Genomic DNA, 21,632 nt, shown 5'->3' with positions numbered 1-21,632 from the left:
GTGTAGTAAAAGTAGTCCAGTGTGCAAAGATGTCTCACAGTGTAGTAAAAAGTAGTACGGTTCACATAGATTTCTCATACAGTATTAAAAGTCATGCAGTGTGCACAGAATTAAAGATTAAGCTGTAAATACCTCCGTGTGCAGTGAAATGCAAAGTAACATGCAGCATTTCCCAGAGAGCAGTAAAAAGCAGCACAGTACGCACAGATGTTTTATATAGTAAAGTAAACAAGCATTTGCAATGCAATAGGTCTCGCATTAGGAAAGTTTGAGCTATTGGTATTGTAAATGACACATTTTTTATTTACGTTTTGTTTTTGAAAATATCGAAATTAATAGCTTTGTCATTTACAATGCCAATAGTTATAACTTTTGTAAATGTGACACCTATAGCATTTGTAATGTAATATGTGTTGTATTTACGTCACTTACATGTATTGATATTACAAATAACAATGGCTTTAAATTATTTTTCAATAATTAACCCCTTGACCGCGGCGAAAATTCCGCCACGGTTCGGGTGATTTATGGCATGGGCGTGGTTCGGACGGCCCCCGGCCATCCTCCGCACACGCCCTCCGTGACGTTGGACAGCCGCCGGCCGTCCGGCGCATGGAAGGGGTTAATACTTAAATAAAAGTTATTGTAATTTAAAATGGCAATATCATAAAGTTTTGTTAATAACTTCTGTGAAGATTATGTTCAGTGTATTCTATTGTGACGAAAATCCAAGAACAGAAGTGAAATATTAACATCTTTTTGTTACCTTTGTAATAAAGCTTGAAACATTGAGAGAACATATTTGAACTAGGTGTTGTTGAATGGATGCACAGATTGTATAAGCAGTGCAACTCAAAAACTATGTCACAATACAAAGGGGAAAATATTCTCTTTATCAATGACATAATATACAAAGTGCCAGAAGGAATGAGGGAAGGCCGTTTTTAGACTGCAGTGGACCGGGGGATTTCTTAGGAGGCTGGAGGCTGATCAAAGTGTTTTCAAGGCTGGAGAGACTGCCTGCCTCACACCAGCTGTTGCAGGGTTTCTGTACTCACACAGAACTGTGCACAGAGGAGTGGAACCTCGGCAAATTAGGATGTCCCAAAACTTACCTTAGCAACCAACTCACCCCTTACCGAGCTAGCTACAGTGTCTCATTGGACATATCAAACACCCAATGTTTAGACAAACCAGAACATGAACTTACAGTACCTCAGGGTACGTGGGACTCATGAACACTCTTTCGTTATATTATCATTACAAACCAGAACATGGAGTAAAGAAGACACATGTGCATTTGAAATGTTTATTTACTAATGCCGTCTTCTCAGGCGCAGTATCTTTGATAATACAAGTATACTTATTATCAGTAGCAAAATTATCAGCATAGTTACTAAGACATAAAAAGCGAATGGTGACAGCATGTTAACATGCTGTAATGAATAAGAGTTAACAACACTTATATCTCACCCTCCCTGACACATATATTATATTATTAGCTAAGAAGGTCTCTTTGGGTTGTTTTAGGGCGGGCCCATACCTTAGTGTCCTAGCATGAAGGAATCACATCAGCATACACCAGCTCTCTCTGCATGTGCACCGCATCAAGTGTGTTAACAATTCTCGTGCAAAGCAATATCAATCCCGCCTCAAGCCCAAGTTGGCAAAGGCTGCACTTGTGTTATGACTATGAAGGCGTGGAGATCAGACCTCATAACAATTCCATATCGTGTTGCTCCTGAAACTTCAGCACTCTCCGTGCAGACATGTTTTATTAAACAAAGCAGATATCAGAGCAATAACATATTATTCTCACATTCACCACGGCAAACTACTAGGTTGAAAGCTAAGACAACAAATAAGGGTCGTGTGCAGAAGTTGCAAGAAAGGAAAAATGGCGTTTAAATCTCAAACGTACCTATGCTAACTTAACACGATATAGGGATATATAGGAGCTATACAACACCCCCCCATGATCCGAGAACGGACTAAATAAGATAACAGAAGTGCCATCACATGAGAGCAGAATCCAATTATAAACGAGCATGAATAAAAATTCAATTTATAAAAACTAATGCTAAAAAATAGCCCACAAGTATACTGTGGCTCAAGCCAATAGGCAAGCAAAAATAAAATGTCTTGACCAAAAGTCAATAAAATCAAGGAAATGCTATCAATCAGCATGCCAATTTGAGGCAGTGTCTATGATAAGACTGTATATGAAAAGTAAGCTGCAACAGCCTCCAGGAGAAAGTCACTGTCCTCATCCGAAAACAGTTCAGCCATCCAATTTAAAAGATGAAAGGAACATACGTGATCTTCCAGCACCGGATCCTCTATAACCATCAGAGGACAGCTCGGTGGGTTTTCAAGAAAACTTCGTTCCAAGAAACTTTGCGCTGCCGACAACACATCCCAGGGACCCATTAGTCCATGTGACACCGCCAAGGCCATAATCCTTTCGTCAGAACAAACCAACTCGTGAGCAATGATAGGACTCATCAGTTGATCAAAATCGACGTCAGCAGATATTGGTACGCAGAGACACAAATCAATGGCCCAAAGGAAATCACAGGTCAGGCAGCGAAATACAGGCTGGACACAGGTGAAATAGGAGAACCGAAAAGATAATCCAAAAGCCGTGCTTAGAGTCGCCAACGGCAGTGTGCCATAATAATCAAGCATGCGGTTGCGAAACCGCGTCAGTAGTAGCTGTGCGTGGACTTGCACAGGAAGGGCATCCATATTTAAAAAGGCAGAAAACCACCAATGCGCCAGCCGCTAAAGCTAGTAAAAACGGGAACCCTCCAAATAAGGATGAAAAAATAGAATGGAAGAAAGCAGGGATGACTCCAAAAATCTTCTCAAAGGAAGTCACGAGACCACCGCTAACAACTTTAAAAAAATGTGCTAGGCCCGTTGTGGAGGATGCGTTAAAGATAGAACGGACCATGGCTCCGAAATGCAAGGGCAAATCAGTGTTTAAAAGAGCCTGAACCTCCGTGCGGGTGTTAGCAATGTGAAGCACGAAAGTTTCACGGGCCGAGCTCAAGGCCACCTCTTTCTGGGACAATAGAGCTCTTATTCTAGCCATGCCGCTGAATTCTGCTCCCAAGGTCGGTATCTGTGGCCAAATGGAAGACTCCCTATGTTCACGTGTGGGAGGATAAAGAACATTTCTGCAGCAAATAACTCGCTCACTAACTGTTACTATGAAAGCTATACCTTTAATTAAACCACAACAGTTTTCATTATTGAGCATTAAATAACTACCATTCTCTAACAATTTAAACGTGGGGATGATAGCAGGAACTGGCGTGCCCTGTAAAACGCAAGCCATATTCGGTCGGTCCTTGTTACATGAACCGTGTAACTGTATGTGTCTGCACATTAAAGAATGATCTGGCGTCTCAGTACACTCATCCCCTGTTAGATAAACCTCTTGGTCATCCTTGAAACATCTGTATGTGTATGGGAGTGACCAGACCTCATGAAGAAAACCGCTACCTAAGGGTTCAAAACGACCTATTGGCACATATTTCATACAATTTGAAAACTTATATAAAGCAAAAGGCAGCGTTATTAAACCGTGGATAAGCCACGTAGCAGCAGTGGCCTCGGCCACAGAAAAAGGTAAAGATTCCAACCTTTCAATATGTATCATAGAAAAGGAAGCATCACGCATTGAAAGCAAGCGTTGTTTGTCTGTCAAATTAAACGGTGCAAATAAAGAGGAAACGTTCATGTATCCCCAGGGAACTTTACCCATTTTCAGAGTCTGAAGTGTCCATGCAAACTGCATGATTGACCGTAATTGATTTTGACCATGGTATAATACAGACACTTCATCATGCACAATATCAACAACAGACGACACAATATTATCTAATGTGTAAATTCTAGAGGAAAGCACGTTAATGCTATTGTCAACAACTGCAAGCACTTTCTCAAGATTCGCCTGATCAATAGCCCTAAGGCGTGAAGCAGCCTCAATCTGTGAGAGTTTCCAAATTTCATTGTAAACCCCATATAACCATCTTTTCGACCTGCCACTAGCTGGGCCTTTAATGAAATCATTCAAATCCACGTCTGCATTCAGTTTGGAAAGGTGATACTTAACCGCAGGTAAAGTTGAATGTTTCAGCCAAGCTTGACACAACTTGCCCACAGAGTAAGAGGTGACAGTATGACTCAAATCAAAACGGGGATCAGATCTAACAGTCTTAAACCCGTCAGTTATATTTAAAAATCTTTTCTGGCAAGAATCAGCACTACGGTGCCAAAGCAGCTAACCCTTGGGATTCATACTGGAAATGTTAAAGGAGGAATTCAGAAGCAGAGCCTGTATTTCTCTAATGGACAATTTAGTAAAATTACTCCAATTCTCATATTCCTCCAACTCCGGGAAAGACGGGGTGTTCAACCTTTTAGATGTAGCCAATCCAAAGCATGTGGTCTGGGAAATGGTTTCATTTAAAAACCACATATGATTTGGGATGAGACATGCACGGTGCAAAGCCTCAGTGCCTCGTACCTGCCAGGCCCTTGAGCCCCAAACTGATTTAAGGTCTATGGTATCCTTCCATAACTCATACCCCCCAGTAACTAATTGATCTAGGAAGGCCTTCGAATACAACAATTTTGTATTTGTAAGTCGAACCTTGGACAGTGGCTGTTTGTTAAATTTAAAATAAAATGACTCGGGATTGGACTGATTAAAGTCAGTGAAATAAGTATACTTTTTAAGAAACGTTTCTGAACTCCCTTGTGTAGGTGCTGGGCAATGTTCCCACTGAGTAAAATTAACTGCATCCCTTCGGGAAGATGTCTTGTGTAAGAAGTGATTGCCATAATGTTGGTAACAGAACAATTCACCATAATTAGCAGATTCTAAATATAAATCCTCAGCATCAAAAGCAGCATAGTATTTCAAATCAGAAAACAAACTTTCCACAGCATTAACATCCCAATCATCAGAACGAATGTTTTGTTTCACCACATCCCCCATATTAACTCTCAGTACATTAGGAACATTAACGACTTCCGTTGGACCATGAATCTGAAAACGAACTGCATCCCACGCGATTCCATCCAGAACAGGCCATGCTGTGATGTTAACCAAAGTCAAGTCTCTTTTTAATCTGTGTGTAGAATGTGAAGAGGAAAGTGGGGCCAATGTTCCATTTAAATGAGTAATGCAAGTTCTCTCCTCGACATAGTGTCCATTCATAATCCGAAAAAAATAAAACACAAAACCAATTGACATAAAAAGGTAAACTGAAAAAAGGACCAGCCAAATGTATATCCAAGGAGGTATCAAAAAATGTTTTTTAAACAGGCTAGCATATACTGCAATTTTAGAGGGTTTTTTCGAGGCAAGGGAAGCAGAGTCAAATGAAAATCTGGATTCCGTGGCTAAACGAGCTTGCAGGTCAGGCATGGACAAATCAGTGGGGTATGTATAGTCTGTCTCATCAAGGTTAGTTCCTGGTAAATTATTCAATAATGGACTGGAAACAGCAGGTAATTCGATGGCCACCTCAGGTTCATTATTAGAAGCAGTGGGCATAATTGAATTTCTCACAATGGAAGGACAGGAAACAGCCGGTGTCATGCTAAGAAGAATCGGCCACTCTGTGTATCTTGACATTGTCAATAGAAATAAACCTGTTTTCCTTACGACCTGGAAGTGGTGGTAAAATGACTGTTCTTGTGCCCTTCACTCCAAGCACTGGGACCGGAGCTCGATAGGAGGGACCAAACTCTTTCTTGTTGTCGATCTTCTCTCGAACCAGTTCTCCAACTTGGGGTAGCCAGCCAACTACCGGGATCTGCAACGCATCATCCGATGTGGAGGGCAAATGTTCCCTTGCAAGAGTGTCTCTCGTCTTTTGTAGATTCTGTAAAACATTGCAATGTTCATCTGCGTCAAAGGAAGTGGCGCGAACCACCGAGTCTAGAACGTCAAGGTCAGGGACGAACATCTTGATGCCAAAGAGCATTTCGTATGGGGTCCGCCCACCCAGAGACCTTCTAGGGAGATTATTAAGAGCACGCTGCACGCCATAGAGGTGAGCCAGCCAGTTTCTGCCAGTGCCTATAACTCGGGCTGTCAAAGATTGCTTTAAATCACGGTTCATTCGTTCAACTACACTATTACCCTCGGGTCTGTAGGGTGACGAAAACTTGACTTGGACCCCCATCGAAGTCATGGCATCCTTATACGCCTTAGAGGCGAAAGCCGGACCCTGATCCGAATGGAAGGTACCACAGGCAAAAATCCCTATAAAGATACGCAAATCTCTGATGACAGTCCGGGAATCAGCGCTGCGATGTGGCCATACCCACACAAAGCGTGTGCATGAGTCAACTGCTACTAAGATGTATTTATACGCAGTATCAGATGAAAATGGACCGCAGTGATCTAAATAAACACAGCCTAGTGGTTTATTAGAATTGTACAACTGAGTCTGAGGCGGACGCGTAGCAGTTGAAGGTTTAATCTGCTGGCAAATGTCACAAAGAAGGACATAATCACGCGTCTGTTTGTACAGTCCCCGCCACCAGAAACGTTGTTGTAGTTGCGTTACAGTGGCTGAGACGCCCGCATGCGCAGACGCCACACCTTCATGAGCCGCTGTAATCAAGTCTGTTCTGCGATCCGTGTTGGGAATCAGCCGTTCCCCAACATCTGGAATTGTCACAAATGGAACCTTTTCGGGACTTAAGTGGTATTTATACTTCGAAGGGAATCCCGCAGGATGTTTACTTCCCTTCTCAGAGGCAGCAATCGCTGCCAAGATGTCGCTATCAATCTTGGTTTTAGACCTAGTAACTGCTGCAACTAAGTATGTAGATACTGCTGATTTCGCCGCTTCATCAGCAAGCGAGTTGCCAACAGCGTGAACTCCTACGCGCTGATGACCGAGAGTATGAATCACATAAACGAGTGGCAACCTAGCCTTAAGCTCTGCCACTCGAACCCAGATCATTTTATGTTTTATTGTGCTACCCTTGGAATCATGAAAGTCATTTTGAATCCAAAAGAACAAGTTTTCATTGTAAGACTGGACACAGTAGTAAGAATCACTTACAATTAGAGTAGTAACACTTGGATCCGCGTACTCCAAAGCTAGTAATAGAGCACGAAGCTCTGCCAATTGTGCAGTGCAATCGCCCAGGGGCAACGTGTGTACCTCCCTGGAAATGAACTCATCATTCAACATAGCACCGACCACAATGGCGCATGCGGAAACGTAGGCATGTTTAGAGCCATGCGCAACCTGCGCCGACCCATCAGTGTAAATGATGCAATGGAAGTCTTCCAAAGGTCGCATCGCCAGAGGAGCAGGATGAACGAATTCATACTGCAAGTACTCCTGCGACCGTAAGGAAGCGTCAAAAATAAACATGACATCTGCGGATGACAATGACGCAGCCCATTGAATCCACCGAGGGTGCAAAGCCTTTGAATTTGGTACACTGGCTTTCGTGACTGCCTCTAAATGAGGACAGGGTGTTACCACTAGCATGCGCTTCCCCTGTGACAGAGCACGTTCTTTTAGAATTGCCATCTGTACAGCAGTTAAAACCTTTTCCACTGTGGGAAACCGCATCTCAGCCGAAGTGTACAAGTGTGACTTGTAAGCAATAGGTACCGTGTCACCTTCATTAAAAGTGAGGTACGTGAAACCCACCGTCCCAGGAATTATTCTTATGACCAGGTTGGTGTGGTTATCACGAGTCAGTAAATATTTAGAAGCGAGCAGATCAGCCTGCAAGGATCGCAAAATGGCTGAATGCTCAGGCAGCCAGCATGATTTTGAGAAAGTTGGTTGTATCAAAGCATACAAAGGCTTGATACGCTGGGCATATTCCGGAATGTAAGTTCTGCCGAAATTCAAAAAGCCCAGTAAAGACTGTAATTTTTTCAGTGTCGTTGGTGCGCGCAATTGTGCGCACTTCTCTAAGAAGTGAGGAGCCAAACCTCTACCTTCATTGTTGAGCTCATAGCCCAAAAACAACACTGTGTGTTCAGCAATGTGCGATTTTGCAAAGTTGAATTTGTAACCCATGTCTGCGAAGTTGCAAACAAGAGAATTTACACGACACAGATGCTCCCAAATATCGTCGTCTGTGAGATATATGTCATCCACATACGAAAAAGCATCAGGGTCTAGTGCCTCCAGAATAGAGACAATTCGAGCGGTAAATATACCAGGACTATTCTTGTAGCCCATTGGAAGACGCCGGAATTGCTTTTGGACTCCAGCGCTTGTAAAACTGGTCCATTGGGAGCTAAAGCTGTCCAATCTGTGGGCATAAAAACCATTGGATATGTCAAGCGTTGTCTTGAAACGCTTACGCACGAGACTATCCACTAGGGCAGAGCCGTGGGTATTCTGTACTGCACAGTTACGGCAATGCGAGTTTAAATGCCGGTAATCCAAAACCAAACGATATGATCCGTCAGGTTTATTCACAGTAAAAAGGGGATTATTCATCGGTGACACACACGTTTCAATAACTCCCTGATATTCCAATTGTTCAAGGATTTCCGCGACGGAAGATTTTGCTTCACGCCGAATGGGATATTGAGGTTGAGGCTGCGGCTGAGACCGCAACGGAATTTCGTGGCAAGGCGACAATTTATCCCAACCACATTGGTTACGGTACAGAGCCGGCGCGAGAGCCCGAGCCCACTCTTCTGCAAAATGCTGCGCATGCTCTTTCGAGACAGTGTTCGCGAAACTGGGTAGGATCACCTCCTCCCCTCGCGGCGCCGCGAGCACAAAAGGTGGGGGCCAGTCAGCCTCCGAAAGCAAAATATCATATGTAGAAGACAGATTCTCCCAAAATACACCTTTAACGGTACGCTGTATGTCACCTTCAATTAACAGGACAATTTCATATAGTCTTTCAGGGGGAGCAAGTCTCGTATCCGCTGTTTCTATCACAACGTAGACATCAGTCGCTGTCACCCTCAGTAGTGGACGCAGCGCCTCTCTGACTATGGTTATCTCCGCCGCGCTGTCCAGCAAGGTCAGAGCCCACGTCAGATTCCGAAGCCGCGTTCTCACTATCTGTGGCATATCGATGCGCTGTTAAGGCTACGACTTTCTTTTTCGCAAACTGCGGACGCCTAGGCGTAGAATCCTCCTGCTTCACTGCGCCGTCCGTCTGGCGGGACTGACCACGTCCTTGTTGGCCACCACGTCCACGTCCACCCCCTCCTCCTCCACCGGTCTTCGGGGCCGATGTGTCCTGAAAGGAACGAGGAGAGCGTTGATCAGAACCCTGAAAACGATCAGGAGATTTAATCATCGCGCGGTCGCGCAAATCATAAACTTTTTCGGATGGCGCAGGAGCTTGTATTGCAGGAAAAGTACCCTGAGTCTGCATTGTCTGCTTTCCCTGTGTCTGTTTTTTAGGCCAATTTGATTTCTTGGACTTGGGCTGGGCATCTGTCACTGCAGATTGTCCCTGTGGTTGTTTTTTCTCATTTACTGGAAAATATTTCAGACCTCTACTTGTGCGGCCAATCGTTTTATAAGCGGCCACCACAATCTTTGCTAACTGGCGGGGTTTGTCGGCATCGGGCAGAGCAGCCAAAGCATTCGACACCTGAAAGTTAACTGCATCTCCTTTAACATTGGAGAGAATGAGATCACTTACAATCTCAAAAGAACCACACAGGCGCATACCCAATTCAACCGCTGCCTCTGGACCGTGATCATTCTGAACATGTCTAACGATTTCAGGCAGGGCAGTCATAGACGGGGTGCCAAAGCACCTTGTATAAACTGCCGCAAATGTTTTCCCCCAGCTGTCACAGTCAGCAAGTTCAGGAGTAATATCCTTCGGTAGAGTAATCGTCAACATTCTATGTTTATCAGCAGGAGTAGAATTCGGAAAAACCGCCTCCAGTTGATCAAACTTCTCTGCTAGCCAGAATGGGAAGTCATCGTTGTCAACAGGACGCGCACCAAAAACCGAATTTACCATCACTGGATTGAGACGCATTCCGCCTCGTTCCATGGGAGCGGCCGCACCCCCCTGGGGACCACCAGGAAGATGTCGACCGATGTATTGCACTAAAGCACGAATCACGGAAATGGAAACTACATGCAGCCTGCGAATTTCTGCCAGGGTGCAAGCCCCGTGATTCGGGTGCGGGGTAAAGCCACCCAACGCAGGCCAATTAGTACCTGGAATTGAGAGTGGACCCAACCTCGCACGGGACAAAGAGTGGGGGAGGGCGCCATCAAACCAAACTCGATGCTGCCAATGATCAATAGGTATTTCCAATGCCCTGTATGGTGTATATTCAGCCGGGACATCCGAGGCGGTGTAGGAGTGGTACAAACCAGAATTAGCGTCCACAGCCGGAAACGTAACCCAAGAGTAAAACAACTCGTAAGGAAACGCCGGATCTGCACTAACCACGAATATCACAGCCATCCCATCTACTGGGACCTGGTACGTCTGAAGATGATTGCGTACCGCTACGCGACTATGCTGTGCAATAGCCACCGCAGCCGCCATCACAGAATCGGAAACAAGAAAACACAAAGAATACTTTGTAGCACAACTGGGTAGTAATTCAAAGAAACCGTTTAAGTAAGAATCAAGCTTGAAAAAAGACCTATTTCAAAAAATAGGCAGGTTTCACCAACACCCCGTTTTCCGGAAACGGACGTGAAGGGGTTAAGGCATGAACGATAAACTACTCGAGTGTCATGATATAAGACCACCGAAAACGTTGGGCGCCATGTTGCAGGGTTTCTGTACTCACACAGAACTGTGCACAGAGGAGTGGAACCTCGGCAAATTAGGATGTCCCAAAACTTACCTTAGCAACCAACTCACCCCTTACCGAGCTAGCTACAGTGTCTCATTGGACATATCAAACACCCAATGTTTAGACAAACCAGAACATGAACTTACAGTACCTCAGGGTACGTGGGACTCATGAACACTCTTTCGTTATATTATCATTACAAACCAGAACATGGAGTAAAGAAGACACATGTGCATTTGAAATGTTTATTTACTAATGCCGTCTTCTCAGGCGCAGTATCTTTGATAATACAAGTATACTTATTATCAGTAGCAAAATTATCAGCATAGTTACTAAGACATAAAAAGCGAATGGTGACAGCATGTTAACATGCTGTAATGAATAAGAGTTAACAACACTTATATCTCACCCTCCCTGACACATATATTATATTATTAGCTAAGAAGGTCTCTTTGGGTTGTTTTAGGGCGGGCCCATACCTTAGTGTCCTAGCATGAAGGAATCACATCAGCATACACCAGCTCTCTCTGCATGTGCACCGCATCAAGTGTGTTAACAATTCTCGTGCAAAGCAATATCAATCCCGCCTCAAGCCCAAGTTGGCAAAGGCTGCACTTGTGTTATGACTATGAAGGCGTGGAGATCAGACCTCATAACAATTCCATATCGTGTTGCTCCTGAAACTTCAGCACTCTCCGTGCAGACATGTTTTATTAAACAAAGCAGATATCAGAGCAATAACATATTATTCTCACATTCACCACGGCAAACTACTAGGTTGAAAGCTAAGACAACAAATAAGGGTCGTGTGCAGAAGTTGCAAGAAAGGAAAAATGGCGTTTAAATCTCAAACGTACCTATGCTAACTTAACACGATATAGGGATATATAGGAGCTATACAACACAGCCTTGTAGCAGTAGGTGTCTCTGCCTATGAACCCCTGGCAGCAACCCTACCTCTCATCGAGATGCAGTTCTCCATCCCCAAAGAGGCGTCTCCCATGGCTAGAAATCCAATGGTTTAAGAGGAACAGGTAAGAGGGACAGGAGCATAGGCAGATGGTGCGCGGCACAAGGCTGTAATAATCTCTTTCCTCCCGTTTCTATTGCAATTCTCTAACAAGTGCAACTGGGCAGGTGTAAAGTGCTCTGATCCTTCGAGTCAAGTTCGAGCTATGTAAAAAAACTGTAAAAAAAAACAAAAAACTCGGAAGCAACATATTTTAACAGCTGTGATCAATGGTGCATGTTGAGGATCACAAGACAACGCTGTACGAAGTATGGTGGCTCAGCAGACTAATGTTGGACATCCTGGGAACAGGTACATAAAATGCGCGGCATTTAGTTGGCTATCAATAAACATCGTAAATTTCACTTGCAAGAAATCCAAAGGCGAACGTACCCTGTACAAGTAAAGGTGATGTTAACATAGTATAAAATCGTTGAGTTTTCACGACAATACTAAACAAGCAAACTCACCGCCGCAGCCCGGCTTCAACAGGAAGCCAGGCAACCTTTGTTGGGACGGGGGTGGGGCCGGACAAATACAGGAAGCAGACAGGATCCGTGCTGATGTGCCCACCGGAAGATTTGCGTCTCAGCTAGCGGGGCTCCCGTGCTCGTGGAGAGCCCCGCGGCCCCCGCCTGTTAACAAGAATGACCCGCTGGCTGCCGAAGGACACGCAACAAGAACCTGGTGAGTGGGGTGTGAGGGGGATGTGAGCGCGCGTGGGTCTGTGTGTGCACGCGTGTGTGTATGCGTGTGTATGCATGCGTGTGTGTGTGTTAAAAGAGCCCGATGACCGTGGAGGGGGGTGTACGCAAGTGTCTGTCTGCACCCAGCCCTACACGTCTTGAGAAACACAAACCCGAAAGCGAAACAGCGCACACACAGCAAACAGCCAGCAGGAAAAGCGCGATCACGAGGACAAATCTGAGACAGCAAAGGCGCGTGGCCGAACGCTGTCTCAGATTCCCAGGAAAACGGAAAACAATAGTTGTCGAGCTAGACTGCATGCTACGCATGCGCAACTCTAGCTCGACCTAAAAACAGCTTATAGTGTACAGAGATCTCAGAATGCAGTAAACAGAAGTGCATTGCGCATTGATTTCTCCGAGTATAGGAAAAAGCAGTATAGCGTACACTGATTTCTCATAGAGTAGGAAGCAGACGTGCTAAATGCACAGATTTTTTGTAAGTGCAGTAAACAGCAGTGTGCAATGCTTTATAATAGTGCATTAAAAAGCAGTTTTGTGTGGATACTATTTTCAGACTATAGTATTCAACAGTGCAGTGTACACAGGTTTCTCATAGTGCAATAAACATCATTGCAGCGTTCATATATTCCTCATAGTATTGTAAAAAGCAGTGCGGCATGCACACATTTGTCAGTGTAGTAAAAAGCAATGCAGTACATGTATTTTTCACAGGACAGTAAAAAGCAGAGCAGTGTGCTCTACTTCCTCACAATGTAGTGAGATGCACTGTTCAGAGATTTCTCATAGTGTAGTACAAATCAGTGCAGTACACAGACTTGTCATAGTGCGCAGTGTGTACAGATTCCTAATAGTGCAGTAAAAGCAGTGCAGAATGTAAAGATATCTCATATTGCAGTAATAAAAAGCAGTGCAGTGTGCAGATCCCTCACAGTTCAGGAGGATGCCGTACACAAACCATCCCTTTAACACAAATGATGATCCGAAAAAAAACCTGTAGAGTGCCGCCCGACCCTGTAAGCACGACAACCCTGAGGGAAGGAAGGAAAGCCTGCCAGAGCCCCCTCACCGCCCCCTCCTCCGGATAGAAGAACCCAACTCAGCCCCAGGTGCCCCCGGATAGAAGAGCTCAGCTCAGCCCCAGGGGCCCCCGGATAGAAAAGCCCAGCCCCAGAGGCCCCAGATAGAAGAGCCAGCTCAACCCCGGGGGCCCCTGGATAGTAGAGCCCTGGATCATCCCCCCAGGGGCCCCTGGATAGAAGAGTCCAGCTCAGCCCCAGGGCCCCGGATAGTAGAGCCCAGCTCAGCCCCAGGGGCCCCAGATAGAAGAGCTCAGCTCAGCCAGAGGGGCCCCAGATAGAAGAGCCGAGCTCAGCCCCAGGGCCCCCAGATAGAAGAGCCCAGCTCAGCCCCAGGGGCCCCCGAATATAAGAGCCCAGCTCAGCCCCTGGGACCCAGATAGAAGAGCCCAGCTCATCTCCCCAGGGGCCCCCGGATAGAAGAGCCCAGCTCAGCACCAGGGCCCCGGATAGAAGAGCCCAGCTCAGCCCAAGGGGCCCCGAATAGAAGAGCCCAGCTCAGCCCCAGGGGCCCTAGATAGAAGAGCCCAGCTCCGCCCCAGGGGCCCCAGATAGAAGAGCACAGCTCAGCCCCAGGGGCCGCGGAAAGAAGAGCTCAGCCCCATGGGCCCCAGATAGAAGAGTCCAGCTCAGCCCAAGGGGTACGCGGCTAGAAGAGCCCAGCTCAGCCCCAGGGGCCCCGGGATAGAAGAGCCCTGCTCAGCCCCAGGGCCCCTGGATAGAAGGGCCCAGCTCAGCACCAGGGGCCCCGGATAGAAGAGCCCAGCTCAGCCCCAGGGGCCCCCGGATAGGTGAGCACAGCTCAGCCCCAGGGGCTCCGGATAGAAGAGCCCAACTCAGTCCCAAGGCCCGGGATAGAAGAGCCCAGCTCAGCCCCAGGGGCCCTGGAGAGAAGAGCCCAGCTCATCCCCAGGGGCCCTGGATAGAAGAGCCCAGCTCAGCCCCAGGGGCCCCCGGATAGAAGAGCCCAGCTCAGCCCCAGGGGCCCGGATAGAAGAGCCCTGCTCAGCCCCAGGGGCCCCTGGATAGAAGAGCCCAGCTCAGCCCCAGGGGCCCCAGATAGAAGAGTTCAGCCCCAGGGGCCCCAGATAGAAGAGTCCAGCTCAGCCCCAGGGGCACCTGGCTAGAAGAGCCCAGCTCAGCCCCAGGGGCCCCCAAATAGAAGAGCCCAGCTCTGCCCCAGGGCCCCTGGATAGAAGGGCCCAGCTCAGCATCAGGGGCCACGGATAGAAGAGCCCAGCTCAGCCCCAGGGGCCCCCATGTAGAAGAGCCCAGCTCAGCCCCAGGGGCCCTCAGATAGAAGAGCCAGCTCAGCTCCAGGGGCCCCAGATAGAAGAGCCCAGCTCAGCACCAGGGGCCCTGGATAGAAGAACTCAGCACAGCCCCATGGGCCCCGATAGAAGAGCCCAGCTCAGCCCCAGGGCCCCCCGGATAGAAGAGCCCAACTCAGCCCCAAGGCCCGAGATAGAAGAGCCCATCTCAGCCCCAGGGGCCCCGGATAGAAGAGCCCAGCTCAGCCCCAGGGGTCCTGGATAGAAGAGCCCAGCTCAGCCCCCAGGGGCCCCCAGATAGAAGAACCCAGCTCAGCCCCAGGATAGAAGAGCCTAGCTCAGCCCCAGCCCCCCCCCCGGATAGAAGAGCCCAGCTCAGCCCCAGAGCCCCCGGATAGAAGAGCCCAGCTCAGCCCCAGGGGTCCCCGGAAAGAAGGACCCAGCTCAGCCCCAGGCCCCCCCCGCATAGAAGAGGCCAGCTAAGCCCCAGGGGCCCCCGGATAGAAGAGCCCAGCTCAGCCCCAGGGGCCCTGGAGAGAAGAGCCCAGCTCATCCCCAGGGGCCCTGGATAGAAGAGCCCAGCTCAGCCCCAGGGGCCCCCGGATAGAAGAGCCCAGCTCAGCCCCAGGGGCCCGGATAGAAGAGCCCTGCTCAGCCCCAGGGGCCCCTGGATAGAAGAGCCCAGCTCAGCCCCAGGGGCCCCAGATAGAAGAGTTCAGCCCCAGGGGCCCCAGATAGAAGAGTCCAGCTCAGCCCCAGGGGCACCTGGCTAGAAGAGCCCAGCTCAGCCCCAGGGGCCCCCAAATAGAAGAGCCCAGCTCTGCCCCAGGGCCCCTGGATAGAAGGGCCCAGCTCAGCATCAGGGGCCACGGATAGAAGAGCCCAGCTCAGCCCCAGGGGCCCCCAGGTAGAAGAGCCCAGCTCAGCCCCAGGGGCCCTCAGATAGAAGAGCCAGCTCAGCTCCAGGGGCCCCAGATAGAAGAGCCCAGCTCAGCACCAGGGGCCCTGGATAGAAGAACTCAGCACAGCCCCATGGGCCCCGATAGAAGAGCCCAGCTCAGCCCCAGTGGCCCCTGGATGGAAGAGCCCAGCTCAGCCCCAGGGCCCCCCGGATAGAAGAGCCCAGCTCAGCCCCAGGGCCCCAGGATAGAAGAGCCCAACTCAGCCCCAAGGCCCGGGATAGAAGAGCCCATCTCAGCCCCAGGGGCCCCGGATAGAAGAGCCCAGCTCAGCCCCAGGGGTCCTGGATAGAAGAGCCCAGCTCAGCCCCAGGGGTCCTGGATAGAAGAGCCCAGCTCAGCCCCCAGGGGCCCCCAGATAGAAGAACCCAGCTCAGCCCCAGGATAGAAGAGCCTAGCTCAGCCCCAGCCCCCCCCCCGGATAGAAGAGCCCAGCTCAGCCCCAGGGGTCCCCGGAAAGAAGGACCCAGCTCAGCCCCAGGCCCCCCGCATAGAAGAGGCCAGCTAAGCCCCAGGGGCCCCCGGATAGAAGGGCCCAGCTCAGCCCGGCTCCTGCAGAGATTCCCTACAGGATTGTTCAGTCTATTTCTACAAACACAGCAGAAGGTGCTGACAATCTCCTACCTGAGTCGAGACCTGTGCAGACATGTCCAGGCTCTCTCCTCCTCCTGGGGGGGTGGAGGGGGTAGATCTGGGGTCTGTGAGGGTGTGAAGATGAAGGTAACTGCACAGACAGACAGGGCTCCTTCCTCCTCTGCAGCAGGCTCCACACAGGGGGAGAGATAGGAAGTGATGTCACCACCGCTGCTGGTGCTGTCTCTGCCGCCGCTGACCTGGAAGAGGAAACCCTTCTCCCTTTCATCCAATGTGCGGCTCAGTTGATTCATCAGCAGGTGAGGAGCGCCCTCTGGTGGCCGCTGACGGAATTGCAGCCTCCAGGCTCCATCAGGGAAACAAGCATTGGCGCCGGTAAAGACACAGACATGGGTGTTCTAAGACGCTCGCAGTCCATGGAGACAGGGTCTCATATGGGAAACAAGCATTGGCGCATGTAAAGACCTGGGGGTTTAGATGTGACAGTCTGCATGATGTGAAAGTAAACTCGTGGTTGACTTGCGCTTGTTTTACTTGTACTCCTCAGCTTGTAGCTGGCTGTTGGGCAGTGCGACGCCGGGTAGTTCTGTTCTGTGCAATGGTGACCATTGTCTTTGAGGGTAAGGAGATCACCGAGCTGCGTGTCGTGGCCTGGACATCACGGGAGTCAAAACTGCATTCATTCTTTCCCCAAAACAGCTGAGGCACTGTTACAGTTCTTGTGCCATTTTACAAAGGGTGAGGCCACGTTTAAATCAAGCCTATGTCAGGGCTGTGGTTGTCAGTCTGGGCTGTGGTTGTCAGTCTGGGCTGTGGTTGTCAGTCTAGGCTGTGGCTGTCTGTCTGGGCTATGGTTGTCAGTCTGGGCTGTGGTTGTCAGTCTGGGATGTGGTTGTCAGTCTGGGCTGTGGCTGTCAGTCTGGGCAGTGGCTGTCAGTCTGGGCAGTGGCTGTCAGGCTGGGCTGTGGTTGCCAGTCTGGGCTGTGGTTGTCAGTCTGGGCTGTGGCTGTCAGTCTGGGCTGTGGTTGTCAGTCTGGGCTGTGGCTGTCAGTCTGGGCTGTGGTTGTCAGTCTGGGCTGTGGTTGTCAGTCTGGGCTGTGGTTGTCAGTCTGGGCTTTGGCTGTCAGTCTAGGCTGGAGGAGATGGAAGGAAGTGTGAGAGGCAGCGGGTCCTCCCGGAATCCCCAGCAGCCACCCCTGGCCTGGAGGGGCTCAGCACTCAGAGCGCAGAGCTGCGGCTCGGAGGCCGGTGGACAGAGGCAGGGCTAGGGTAGAGAGGTGCAGGCTCTGAGGGCACAGCCCTGGGGGCATGGGCTAGGGAAGAGAGGAGGGGTGTAGGCTATGAGGGCACAGCCCAGGGGCACAGCTCTTGAGTCTCTGGAGGGAGGATGAGTCATACGGATCACGGCCCGCGACTCGCCCCTCCCGGCCTCTTTACAACCCGGGGGTGCAGGGCTCTTAAGAGAGTCCCCCCTCCTGCAAGATCCCTGCACTCCCCACTCCCGGCGGCATATGTGACTGGGCCAGAGGGGAGCAGGCTGCACATGGGACCACCTTTGAGCACAAGCGCCGCACACTTGCTTTGAGCAAAGATAAACATAAAATACATACACAGGGATTGATTGCATTTCACAACTTTAGTTCAATGAACGAGCCGCGCGCACTATTCTTGCAGACTGCCCTGAAGTGTGAGAGTTGTGTGACAGGCACCTGGTTTGACCACTAAGTAATCTGTCTGCTACTTCACCAGTTAACCACGAGCTTCTGTGAAACCGTCCAGGTGTGATCTAAATCAGCCGTTTCAATATTTCCTCATCTGTCTGCTGTAACCGTGCTCTCATAAATGGTGCCTCCTACAAAGAACGAAGTCTTTATAGGAAGCATTTTGAGAAAAGTGTACTTTTATTACGTTTAAAAATTTTGTAGCCAGCTCGTTCTGCCACAAAAACCACTTTCTCAGGCCGCACAGTACTGTCTTATCTCTATTGCCAATTTAATTATTTTGGAACATAGATAGCAACCTTTTAAGTAAAAACATGCGGCAGTCTCCATCCATGCAAACTTAAGTTGAAGCTCCAATCTCTGGTGCAGTAGGATGGCCACCAAAGGCGCCGCAGTATCTAATCTGAAGTTTGACATGCTACATTAATGCAGACGCAAAGCTGCTCCAAACTGACCAGCCACCATCATGTTCTCCCATCCACTTCCACCGATTTTATTTTAAGATTACAATTACCATGAACTCGAGAAAAAAATCATTTCTGTTAGAAGTCCCTGTCAGGAGGTGAGCGGAAATAGAAAGTGACAGGGCAGCGGGGCACATTACCAGCTTGTGCCAGAGTGTTGCTGCCAGCGTTGGCGTTAAAAGACACTACCCAGCAGCATCACTACAGCTCCTTCTGTACGCAATGACCCAAAATATTTCCCAAAGCGGCCACTTTGAAAAGGCGCTCTGGCCACCTAGCTCCAGTGGGGTTTGTCTTCTTCTCTCTAGCGGTGATACTGTGCTGGAGATGGCCTCCAGTCTGCGGTGAGCATCTCGAGACTCCCACCCTGTTCAGTCTCAATAGAAGCGTTGGTTAACTCGCGATAAGGCCCAGTCTGGAAAGGTGCGGCCATCAGGCTGTGGAGTGTGACTCCTGTCATGTTTGAGTTGCACTTACCCTACTGCGAGGATCCAGGACTGTTCCATCCAGACCTTGGACCTCCTGAAAAACTGCCTTTCGTGCCCTCAAGCGGAGGTTCCATATGCCTGATGGCGTTCGCTCTATAGGTCCTTTCTGCACATTTTGACCTTGAACATGAAGTCACACCTGTGAAACTGCATGCGCTACTCTCAGCATCCAAGGGCTTCTTGGCATCAATACAGATTCCAAAGCTCTTGGGGGCGGAGTTGAAGCCCAGCCCATCTTTTTGATTGGTTCGCACCACTGGAACTATACAATTGTACAACCACTGTGTTTTCCACAGTTATAGATTTGTTGCATTTGCCATATATTCCACCCCCTGCAAATTTTAACAAAAAAAAGTTTCAGCTCAAATGGTTCAAAAGTTCCTATAAACATAGCAGTACGAGCTACTACGCAGCGGAAGGATCCTTGCAAAGCTTCACTGGTCACCTTTATGCTGCTTATTGCTATTATATATGGGTGTTAGACCGGTAATAATGATGTGCAACCAATGGCCACACAGTGTTAACGGGTGTAAAAATGATAAAAAATGAAGTAATACAGTCACAAAATGCGCCGCATAATTTGTCTTTTCTTGCTGCATAATTTACTCAACCGTGCCACATACGTTTCCCTTCACTGCCGCATAATTCCAGCCGCCTTGGTGGTTATAGCCTCATATAACCAAGGAGAGACCCAGGTGGGTGTCGTGTCTTCGTTACATCTGCATTCTGCAGCCACAACCCTCTGAATAGTTAATCTGAGCTCTGACATACTGTCACCTTTTGACTGGCAAACATAGTCTGTCATAAGCGTTTTGATTTTCTGGGGTGTAGGCTTCATTTCTGCATGTTCATGGTTCTTTTAGTTTTGTTTACTCTTGTAGGACAGCACTTCTGAGGCGCGCGGATAAACTAATTTCCTTCAGAAAAAATAATCACGCACCGCACTCAGCTACGCTCCCAAAACTATTGCGCCTGACACCGGTAAACAAGTGGCTTACATCACGTCACACCCCACTGAAATGAAAAACCAAGTCTTAGTAAAATAAACTCACATAAAACATAGAAAGAACAAGCATTAAAAATGCGATAGGTCTCGCCTTTCATTAAGTTAAAGCCATTTGCTTTGCTATACTCTTCCATTAGAAAAGCAAATGGCTTTAACTTAATCAAAGGCGAGACCTGTTGCGTTTTCAATGCTTGTCTATAAGTGGTATGTATTTAATTTTCTCTGGTATTCATCTGCCAACAGTACGAACAGCAGAGATTATTTACACTTATTTATACAGGTGGCTCTGCAAATAGCAAACAAGCTTCATTATTTACCAGCACTGTGCAAACAGCAAATAAATGTAAGTTTTCACCCAGCTGCCTGCTAAATATAAGAAGTAATGCATGGTTTAGCCAGAGGCAGTGGAACCTGCAAAGAACTAAACAATTTACCTGGCTGCTGGCTATAACAAGAGTCTGCACTGTGAACCTGCTCCTTATCAATAATAAACGCTGGCTAAGGGGCAGATATTGAATCCTATCTGGATGGCGGACGCGCCGACGGCAAAGAAGCATTACTATTCACCCAGCTACTGGTTACACAGAGGACTTATGCACAATCTGGCCAGTGGTCGAGCAAATTTCAAGAAAACTTCACTCTTTACACAACTGCTGGTGACAGAGCAGGTATTATGGGATTGAATCACCAGGATAAACTTACACTTGGGCATACATGTACTCTTTTTTCCACTCTGATTAGCGCCTGAGTACATTACACCATCTGATTGTGCTCATTCTGGTGATGCTCTGGCCTGGGAGCCAGGTGCATGCTGTCAGCTGTGTGAGAGCAAAGGAACTATACGTTGTGTAAATTGGTAAAGCGGTTCGGTCAGGAGTTCTCAGTTGCATCTGCTATTTGTCAGTGTGGATGAGGGCGCTGAGACTGAGACGTCAGTGTGCGCTCTGGTATCCTCTTAGACACTGTCGTATTATAGCGGTGCCACTGATTCACAGCGTAGCAGGGACACAGGAGACACATGAGTAAACTATACCTGATGGTATTGGTTATTTAAAGAAAGCACGATTGAAGGTATGTGAGTGATGAGTGATGTTCCCTCTAATTTTTTTCCTCTGTGTGCGGCAGTGTAGGGTCTCTGTGCGCTTCAGCCGTGGCTATGTGCGCCAGGAAACACAGTGCGCGTGTGTGCAGCGCCAAATATCACTACAAACGTTTGCTTAAAACCCTAGCAGCCCAGCTCTGTTAAGAAAAGACATTTTATTCCTCTGTCTGATGTAACATTTCCTATACATTGATTTACACACTATGACTCAGTGTCTCTGTGTAATGTGTATGTGACGTAAAGTGCTTAAGACCTTACACTGGTATGAGTGGCGCTATTAAACAATATAAATATGAAAGAGAGAGGGGTTTTGGAGACTTGAGGGGCACTGTTAAAGGTTGGTAATGAGAATATCCGTGGTTGAGGTGGTCATTGGGTCGCCAACAAAGACGGTCACAGCAGGGCCACCAGCACTAAAGCCGGCCCTG

Source organism: Lissotriton helveticus, assembly GCF_964261635.1.
Source record: "Lissotriton helveticus chromosome 1_1 unlocalized genomic scaffold, aLisHel1.1 SUPER_1_unloc_55, whole genome shotgun sequence".
NCBI classification, from domain to species: domain Eukaryota; kingdom Metazoa; phylum Chordata; class Amphibia; order Caudata; family Salamandridae; genus Lissotriton; species Lissotriton helveticus.
The sequence above is the reverse complement of the archived record's forward strand: the minus strand, read 5'-3'. Positions refer to the sequence as shown.